Source organism: Plasmodium malariae, assembly GCF_900090045.1.
Source record: "Plasmodium malariae genome assembly, chromosome: 11".
Classification (NCBI taxonomy): domain Eukaryota; phylum Apicomplexa; class Aconoidasida; order Haemosporida; family Plasmodiidae; genus Plasmodium; species Plasmodium malariae.
The window spans coordinates 2,645,850-2,656,988 of NC_041785.1; the positions used below are offsets into that span (position 1 = coordinate 2,645,850).

At 17.8% G+C, this 11,139-nt stretch overlaps 1 pseudogene, besides 1 other annotated feature; it reads left to right on the plus strand.

Moving 5' to 3' along the window:
* The first annotated feature begins 7,058 nt into the window (after window positions 1-7,058).
* On the plus strand, window positions 7,059-7,635 carry PmUG01_11062200 (annotated as a pseudogene).
* Window positions 7,059-7,635: a sequence feature (Plasmodium exported protein, unknown function, pseudogene).
* Window positions 7,636-11,139: the final 3,504 nt, after the last annotated feature.

Consider the following 11,139-nt stretch of genomic DNA (forward strand, 5'->3'; position numbering starts at 1 on the left):
AATGAATAATAACTAATATATTTCCTTTTGTATAGAAGCCTTTAATATGAAGTATGTTCAGCAATAACTTTAGATATATCATTGATGAATGTACCCATAACTTCTTAAATCTTATAAATGAAACTACATTTACATATCCTTTTTGATACATAACAGTGAAACATGTTATTAGTTGTTTTCAGAATTTGAAAGTTTTAATGTGTACAAATGTGCATTCTAAAGTTCTATTTCATCTTAAATAGATATTTTAGCTTATTATTTATTTGTTTAAATAAATAGATTTTTATAAAAAATATTTTTTGTGTTTTAAAAACAATAAAAAATATAACAATACGAATAATTTTATTCAAGTATTGTGTTAATTTATGTTTGAAATATATGATATGGTAATTTCTTTTTTTCTACTTTTTCTAATCTAAAATTATTATTTATTAACGAAATTTAAAAAATGCATTATTAATTTTAATTTAAAAATAAACATCTCTTGTTTTGAATTTTATGAATGAAAGTTAATGTATTTTATTGCATTTATATATATATATAATATATACATATATATTTATTTTAAAAAAATTAATATTTATTCTATAAGACATTTTTTATGTGAAATATATTATTAAGCGCATTTCTTGTAAATAATTTTTAAGGGGATTTTAGTTAATTTTTTATATTTCTTACGGGAAATTAGAATAATATAATAAAATTATATCCTTTTTAATTTTGTTTTATATGCAATTATTTTTTTAGTTAGAAGTGATAAATGAAATCAGTTAAATGAATATTTAAAATCAATTTTCATTATATTATTGCGTCTAATTTTAGTATTAATTCAATTGTTCTTAATGAATTAAATATATATTATATCGAAAATTTATATATAAAAGGCAACATATTTTGTTTAATTTTCTAGTCATAAATATATTAAATGAATGCATAAAATTTAATCATATATTAATAGATCTTGTTTAAATTACTTTTTGTTTTTTTTTCCAAGGATTAATTATTTATTTTGGCTTAACTAATGAAAAGCTCATGGTTCATTTCCCACTAAGTTTTGCTTTATTATTATCGTATTTCAATAATAGTTTCATTAGATATTATGAATGCTTTCGGATAATACGCTGCTAAATATTTATACAATTGAAAATATTAAATTCTTTGTTTTATTAATAATATATGCTGTATTTATTTTCATGTATTTTAGGTTATCATTGTTTTTTTTTTTAATGAGTTTTTGTATGGAGTCATATTATTAACTTTTTATAATGAGAGTTATACCCCTATTTTAGAATCTACTAAAGACTTACATTATATAATTCAAATTATTAGAATTATTTAAGTGCTATTAACAATTTACTTATTTTTTGAAGAGTTTTAATTCTTTATTAATTCTTATAATTTTATATAATTTTTTTTTCATATTAGAATATATTCTATAAATTATATAATTAATATATGTGTAACAAAGTTTTTGTTAGATTAATTTGTATTTTATTTATTTGAAATATAATTGAATATGCAATTTGATATAATTATATATATACTTCTTCTTTAATTTAATATTATTATATGGACACATCTTTTATAAGAAAAAGATGGAATCGCATTATGAGCGTCCAAGTTTCTTTTAAAATAATAAAACGAAAAGTATGTTATACTGAATATATATTAGATTTTGAACAATGAATAAACTTAATGCACTTGAAATAATTTTTATATTTTATCAAACTATTTAATATGTTGCTATAAACTGTCTTATGCTCACATAACTAATAATTATAAAGGTACACATTATTATTCTAATTGAACTGTGTAAGAACAGTTTTTATACTTCTAAAGAGATACGCATAATAACAGAATACATGATAAAATAAGGCGAAAAATGTATATTTTAATATGCTATTATTAGAATATATGTGTTAATGTAATATTTTTATTAAAGATATTATATCCTAGTTATGTATTGTTCTGTGCACGTATCTATTCAACTGATTTGATGAATATTAACATAATTAAATAAGTACTTTTATTAAATTAACTCATAAAAATATAAAAGTAAAAGGAGTATTTACTTAATCTCAAAATATTAAAAAATATACACTTAAGAGAATAATGAAAATACATAATATAACATTATAATGCCAAATTAAGTAACCGAATTATGTCGTAAATATATTCCATTAATAAATTATACTCCTTACATTAATATAATATTTAAATAAAACAAAATTTAATAATTAAATTATTCGTTATATTCCTGCAATAATACTTAATTATTTATCACATAAAAACGTATAATTTATTGTGTCACTCTTAGGGTTTGTGAATTTATCAATTATCTCTGTAATATCTATGTAATTAGATTCTTATATGATCTAGAATTTTTGTATATGTAATATATGTATTAAGATGAAAACAGGAAATATTTAACTCTTTTCATGTATACACTTAATATGAATAATTAATTTCATACGATAAGAATTATATTTGTATTTTAATAATATATAAAAATAAATTATAGATTAATATTTCCTGAATATAATAATTATGTATCAATTAAAATTTTCATTACATATAAAAAACAAATATATATCTTTTATTATTTTTATATCTTTTCAAATTGGTTTTCCAAAAAAATACATCTAATAAATTATAATAATATATTTAAAAATTCTCTAAATATAACTGTTACGTTACGTACTATATAAAAATATTACATAACATTTTATATTTGAAGTATATATCACAATATATTCATAAAATAAACATAAACAAAAGATAATAAAAATGGATAATTCCTTGTTGTAAATATGTTATTTTTGAAAAAATTATACTACCAGTAATTTGTTATATATGATCAGAAATATTTAAATTTTCTCAAAATTATTATATTTGTAGATTTTTAGAACTATTTCCTTATTAATACATTATATTATACTTTATAATACTAAGAATGTGATTTATTTACTAAATGAGAGCGATATGTTTAAAAAATAATTTCTGAATGTTAGAGTATTCATTCAGAAAAAGAGAACATTTTTATCATTATCACTTTTAGATTGCTTTATGCATAAAATATAAGGTGGTACCTAGAATAGTTATATTTTTTTTAAATTAAATATTCAACTACTAATTAATTTAATGATTATAATTTATTGAATTATAAAATATTTAATGTAATAAATAAAAATAAATAAATTTCATAAAAATAATTACGTATATTTATAATTATTATACGATTTCTATGATTAGACATAATTAATCACATAATATAAGATATTCAGAATATTGAATTTCCTGTTAAATAAGAATAAATAGTTTAGTAAGAATAGTGTTTTAAAAAGAAATTTATGGAAGATATATAAATATAAAAATAGTTAAAATATTTTATTAAAATTGTGTGATATTCATCATAGTATAATTGGTTAAATACTACATAATTCCATGAATGGCTATAATAAACTACTTAACCAGTACATTTGTTAAAATGGCTGTTTAATGAATATATATAACATAAGAAATAGAAAAACATTAATGATAATTAATGCATAATATCATTTAATAGGAATATTTAATTTTATAACTTTTTTTTTATACATAAAATAATTAAGCATTAATTAATTTATTTTTTTAAATATTTCAGCTTTATTAAAAAAAGGAATGAATTTAAACATATTTATATAATGAATGTAAACTATGAAATAAAAATAAAAAAATATAACACATTTTTATAGTAAAAGAAATCAAAGTATATATATCAATGAAATAATTAGAAAAAATAGATAAAATAAAATATTTCTTCAAATATATTCATAATTTGCAGTGAAAAGAATATTCATTTCCATATGTATATATAATATGATATTGTACTATCGTTTTTTTACTTTTTTTTCACTTTTTAATATTTTATTTAACATTAAGATTATTTTACTTTTAGTTAAAAATATATATGTAATACAAAAAATGGAACTACAATTTATTCTATAAAGTAAATTAGGTAATATTTTTAACCAAGAATTATGTAAAAGGGCGTAAAAACTAATAAACAAAAGTGAGAAACATATACTATTTGTTTATACTTTGTCATCATCTATACATAAATATTAAAATATGTACAATTTTTAATTACATCATTTAGCAGTTACATTGTAAGTTTAAAGGATAATTACAGATATGGAAGATTGAGGAAAAGAATTTTATGTAAATTATCATATTTCATAAAAAGAATAATTTATGTGTCTTTGTTTTAATATAATTTTTCATATAGAATATGAGATGTATATTCTTTATTAGTATTATATATGTATATATATAATTCATTTTATATATTATGTTTTCAAAATGAAAATTTGGAAAAGGACACTAGATTGTTCTTTTGGCTTATCAGGGAAAGATAAATACAAACTGCATGTTCATATGTAAGGATTGGTTGAAGATGAAATTTTTAATGAAATAGAGTATTCTGTACATTACAAATTTAAGAAGGACATATTATAGGATTCAAAATTCTTAGTAAAATTAGGTAAAAAACTAAGGAAAAAAATAATGGGGAAAACTATATTCTCGTAATTAAAACATTCAGAACATGTAAAATATGTTGAACCTAAACAGAGAGTGGCATATGATGTTCAAAATTTTCCTAGACACACTCTTTTTGGACAGATTTGGAATATAATATTTTAAAGAATACATTTGTCCGAATTTCTATTGCATTTGTTTTAGTAGCTGGAATAATTTTTGTGTTTTTCCTTTATTTTAAAGTAAATACCAAACTGTATTTTGTATTAAAAATACGTTACCATTTATATTTTATTTTTCTCAAAATGATAAAGTTTTAAACTAGTTAGATTATACATATTTTACGTATTTCATTCGTTAATTAGTGTCCTACGTGTGTATCATGTATGCGCAAAATTAAAATAAGTAAAATAATTTATAAAGGAATTTTCCTCAATTAAATTCACAAATATTATTATAGAATTCCTCAAGATCTACTTATATGATTTTAGAGAAGAGATTTAGCTTAGTACATCAATTAGAATGAGCAAAAATTCTCTAATGTTTTACAGAATATCAACTCATATACATTAAGGATATTAAGAAGAATACAAAATAGGAATATGTAAATATTTCTATTCAATAGTAATGATGCATATAAGCTAGAGAGAAAGAGATACTATTCAAAAACATACACTTTCTTACTGTACTTTTTTTGTCTATTTGAATACATATTTTTTTTTTTTTTTTGTACCTTTAGAATAATATTTTTATTTTAAAATTTTGACTAATATATTCTTATTTATTTATTTTTTAAATAAAATTAATTATGAAATACACTAATATTATGTTTCATATGTAAAAAAGTAAATCTTTTTTTATCATTAACAATTTAAGGTTCTACAATTAAACGCGTTTAATAAATACAGTGAAAAAGAATACAGTGAAAAATTGTTTTTGTTTATATCATCTATACTAATTTAATTGTGATATAACTTCATTTTATGCTTTGTTGATACCTCAATTATAAGATATATATTATAGTTATATTATGTATAATAATAAATCTAAAATTAAGAATTTGTTGCATATATTTAAAACTAGAAATTTATAGAATAATTAAGAAGGCCCATGTATTCCTAATAGTATAAATATTATGTAACTTATAAGTTTAAATTCAAATTGTAATTCATTTTTATAAAAAAATATAAATATCAACTTATAGTTACATATTATATTTTAATGGAAGTAAAAAACGTTTCATATTTTTAATAAAAAAAATATATATATATATATATATATTTTATTTTTAGAATAAAATAACTTTTATAGATATAAAAATTAACATATATGAATTATACATATCTATTAATATTATTGTAAAAAATATATATTATTAATATATATCTTTAATAGTTAGTGATTGTTACATATATTAGTATACATAGATAAATAAATTATGTTTTTCATATAAATATAAGTTATTGAATTAAAAATATTTATATTAACTGTTCATCTCCTTATTTTTAATTACATAGATATTTCTATTTATTGTGAATATATTTTAATAGCTAGAATATTAAATTAGTTTCTATTTTCCTTTAAAATATATACCATTTCACAGATTAAGTAGAATTTTATAAATTTAATTATTTTAATATATTATGGACCATGCAAGAATATATGTTGTATACAGGGTATCTACTGCAATGCTATAAAATATATATCGAAACAAGTTGTATAAAATATTGTTATTTTCATATATTATTACTATTATTATATCGTTGTATTAATATTTTATTTGAAATAAGAAGTTTTTAGAAAATATAGTGTTTATAAAATTATAAATATTAATAGAAGAACATCATTTCTATTAGTTACTATACTTTAGACACACAGACGATTGTATAAAATATATCCTATATGTTCTATATTTTATATGAATTCAATATTTATAAATATTAAGAAATTGTACATTTTTTTTAAATTTGAATGTCATTAAAAATTATAATGTTTATTTGCTATACTATATTGAATAATTGAACTAAACATTTTGAACATTTATGAATCATTTCAAATTACATTATTTTTATTAAATTTTTTTTAAAATATCATTAAGATAACAATAATATAATACATTTATAAAGTTATTATCTCTTGTCTCTGTTGTAAAAAGAATAATAATTTTATATGTTTTATTATGTTTTTATAAATGAATAAAAAGAAAAAATAATAAAATAAATATAGTAACTCTGGTAATTTAAATAATATTATATCATATATTGTTCATTCTTTTAATGCTGAATATATTACAATTTTAAAAATATATATCATGAAATAAAAAAGTGCGTCACTTTTTTTTATTAAAATTGGCACCTCTATCCTTTTAACTTGTATATATCATTTTAATTATGAAGAGATATGAGAATATTATTTAAGGATATTTGTATTTTTAATTTTTCTGCTTCTTGTTTTTATTAATACCATTTTTTAGAATAAAATTTCTTTCTTTTAAATAATAAATATTTACTTTTTTTTATTAAAATAGGTTTAATATATTCATGGGGAAGAGTAATATTATTAGAAAAGTAGATTTAAGAAGTTATAAATTACTAGCTCTATGTAAACAAATAAATTGATTCAGATGTTGTATATCTAAAAGTAGTACCTAATAACAAAGAGAACAAGGATGTTATAACTAACATTGAATTGTGAGACAAATGAATAAACAAAAAATCAAGTTGAAGTTCATTAGATAAGGAGGAATTTGATAAAAAATGTGAAGTGTATAAAAAGTCAACATATAGAGGAAAATTGTAAAAGTATTTCGAATGTAAGTTGTTCAAACTTCTGGATTATATAGATTTTATTAGAAATAATCCCTCAGTTAGTGATAAGAGTTACAAAAAAATAGTATCAAAAGAATACGGATTACTAATGAGAGTACCTGCCAAATTAATCACATGGGGATTATTATCACCGTTAGAAGTTTAATTTGTAAGGAACCAAAAGATTGTGCTCTTGATTTTTTTTTTATTTTGCATATTATTTATTATATTAATCATAGATTCTGATTTTACATTTATAAAAATTAGAAAACATAAAAGAATTATAAAGAGTGAAAGGAAAAATAAATAATAATAAATATGTTTCATTCTTTAGAATATTCATTAATTTGAAGTAAAAAATGTTTTATATATAAGCATATCCTTAATAAACATACAAGTAGTAGCTGAAGTGTCATAAAAAAATTTACATAATATGACATTTTATATAATAAACTTATTAAGAATATGTTCTTATTTTTTTTTTGAATTTGTATGTTTTATTGTTTTTTAATTTGTATTTTAATGTATTGTTCCAGCTTAATTACATATTGTATAATAATGTGTGAATTTAAGTATTTATACATATTATTTGTAAAAATATACGTTTATTAGTTAAATTTTATATATAATGGACATTTTAAACAATTTTATCCAAACTACATATTAATCTATATTTGAAATATAAAAAATGCACCTTAATATTTTATACTTGTGATAGAATAATATCATTGTTTATTGAAGCAATTAAAAAATGTATAATTAATTTTATATTAAAAATAAATGTGACTTTTTATGTATATAATAAAGTTAAATGAATTTGTTTTGTTCAATTAATGTATATTTATACATTAACGTAGAAGAAAACGTAATATTTATTCTACAATATTTTGTTTTTATGAGAAATGTATTATAGAAAGCATATATTATAAAATTATTTTTAGCATGTTTTCTATTTTTTATTTCTTTGAAGTTATATGAAATTTTAAATATATAAATTAATAATATACTTTTATAATAGGGAAGGCTTATAATTATTTGCTAATTTTTTAAATTTCATTATTCATAATTAAATGAAGAGTTAAAAGCATATATTGTTTTATTTTTATTCTTAATTGTAGTGTTGATTATTTTTTGAAAAGTTGAATTAAATGTGCAAGATATTTAAAATTTATAATTAAATACATTATATTATTTTTTTACCACCTCCCTGAAGGTTTATGTTAATTAAATGTAATCATGTATTAATAATAATATCTTAAAATTCATTTTATAATATGTCGTAATTTTTTTATAATAAATGACTTTTAAAAAAAGTGTTATATATCTATGAAAATAAATATTTTCCTCAGGGGTAATGAAAATGAATATATCTTTTTTCTTTCAATAATATAGTTGTGTTTAGATAAATTCATACATATATGTTGTATTTTTTACACTTGTCTATAAATATAATATGTAAAGATTTAATAAAACCTTAAATACTATACAAATAAGTATAGTTTATATTGACAGGTATTAATTTATACAAATTAATAACTTCTTAAGTAAAAATAAAGTAAAAAAAAAAGACAATTCATTTTTTATAAATAATATATAATTACATAGTTTTCTTCATATTTGTTAGATATATTCAATAAGTTTTATATAAAATATTATTCATTTTTTTGTAGAATGTTTAATTAAATTAGCATAATGCATAAGGTTATTAAAAGCATCCTTTTTGGAAGTAATTTTTATTTATGATAATAGATTTTTTATGAATTCAAATAAAAATTACAATATAAAATTTACGCAAGTTTCCATTATACTATATAAATACACTTTAAGAAGTTATGTTTAGTCAATTAAATAACAAATGATAGTATATTTCAATGTAAAAGCATATTTTTTACATAAAAAAAATGAAATTATTATGTATATATTTTTATGGAAGAAACGAGTAATACCATTGCTAATACAATATTTAATAAAAAATAAGTATATATATTTATATATATATTTCAGTTAATATTACGTGTCATTTATTTTATTGAAACATATCATTATGTTTAAAAAATTAAAACACATGAAAGAATTCAAATGAAGTTTTTTTTTTTTTTTTTTTTATTTTGAAAGGGAATAGAGAAAAATAAATTATGAATATAAAAATATGTTCTACCTTATATAATGCCTATTCTGTTAAAATCAATTTAACAATTAATGTATCTATATATATTTTAAAATTTAGAAAAAAAATCTGTAAAAACATTTATTACAAATGTTTACTTTCCAGTGCACTATGTAATAACCCTTCTTATATTTAATAGTAACATAAAATAAACCTTAGTAAAGATTTGTATATTATAAAATTTATTTCATTCCATTAACTCTTATATAATATATTTGAAAATATATTAAAATTTAAAATTATCAAGCAATTATATATATATTAGATATAATAATAGTTTCAAATTATAATAAAATATTATGTACCTACTAAATTTGAATCATCTTAAATAAATGTGAACCTTAATTATTAAAGAAATGAGATCGAAGAAAAATTAAAATTATTTTTTGTTGTTATAAAACTTCTAATATCCATTAAATCTGAGGTGAAACTCATATATAGCTGAAAAGTAATATATATAATTTTTATTAGATTTCCTGTTTTATATATTAAGTGAAAGTTATTTAATATCCTGAACACTGGATAATATAAGCATTATTATCTATCTTAAAAATAAATTAATATCATATTAATTTTCATTACGATTATTATTTTTTTATTTATAAAACATTTTCTGATCTTAAAATAAATGCTATATCACAGGAAAAATTAATTGGAAATTTATATTATATATAATAGACTACATTTTACATAGTAAGATACAGTAAACTAATCCATGATTTTTATATATTTATTTAGAGTTTTTTTAAATTTTAGATAATATTTTATTTAATGCTTAAAAACAATATAACATTTAAAAACAAAAAAATAATAATCAAATTCTAGAAAGTAATGTAAAATGTATTATTCAAAAAAGCTAGAGAAAAAAAAATAAATTAAATTCTATTTATTTTTTATTGAAGCAGAGAAATAAAATTTATAGGAAAAAAAAGAAAAAAAAAAGAAAGTATATAAGTGTATAATAAAGAATTAGGACATTTATACCTCCTAATGTAATGTACGCGCGTTTAGTTCATATATAATGAATGTTTTAATTTGCTACAATTTTTTTATTTTTTTATTGTAAAAAAAACGGATATATAATATATGATATATATACATATATATATGTATATTATACACTAGTTTTTCTTTTAATGTAATATGTAATAAATTAACAATATATAGTTTTTGATGTAATGAAATAACAATGTAATATATAATATAATATAATAAAATAAGAATTGCTTTTGTTATGTTATTTTGAAATTATAAGCAGTATTTGTTTTTCTTTAATATAAAAAATAATTTAAGATAATAATATGGTATAGGTTGGCATATAGTCAATTTTTTGCTTTCTACATTTTTATCAATTGTATAATCAGAATTTACTACTGCAGTTGCATATATCCTATTTTTCCTTTACTTTTTCTGCATTTGCTTTCTTATTTTTATATATTAATTTATTTTTTAAAAAATTATATTTCATACTTGATTTATCATGATAACTTTCTCTTTTATGTTATTCATTATTTTAATTTTTTATTTTTTCACTGTTTTAGTGATATATCAGGAAAATTGACACATATATTTGATTAACATAATCTAATTTCACTCAAATACGGTTCCAATAGATTTTTTATTTTCCTTATCAATTTTTAGGATGTA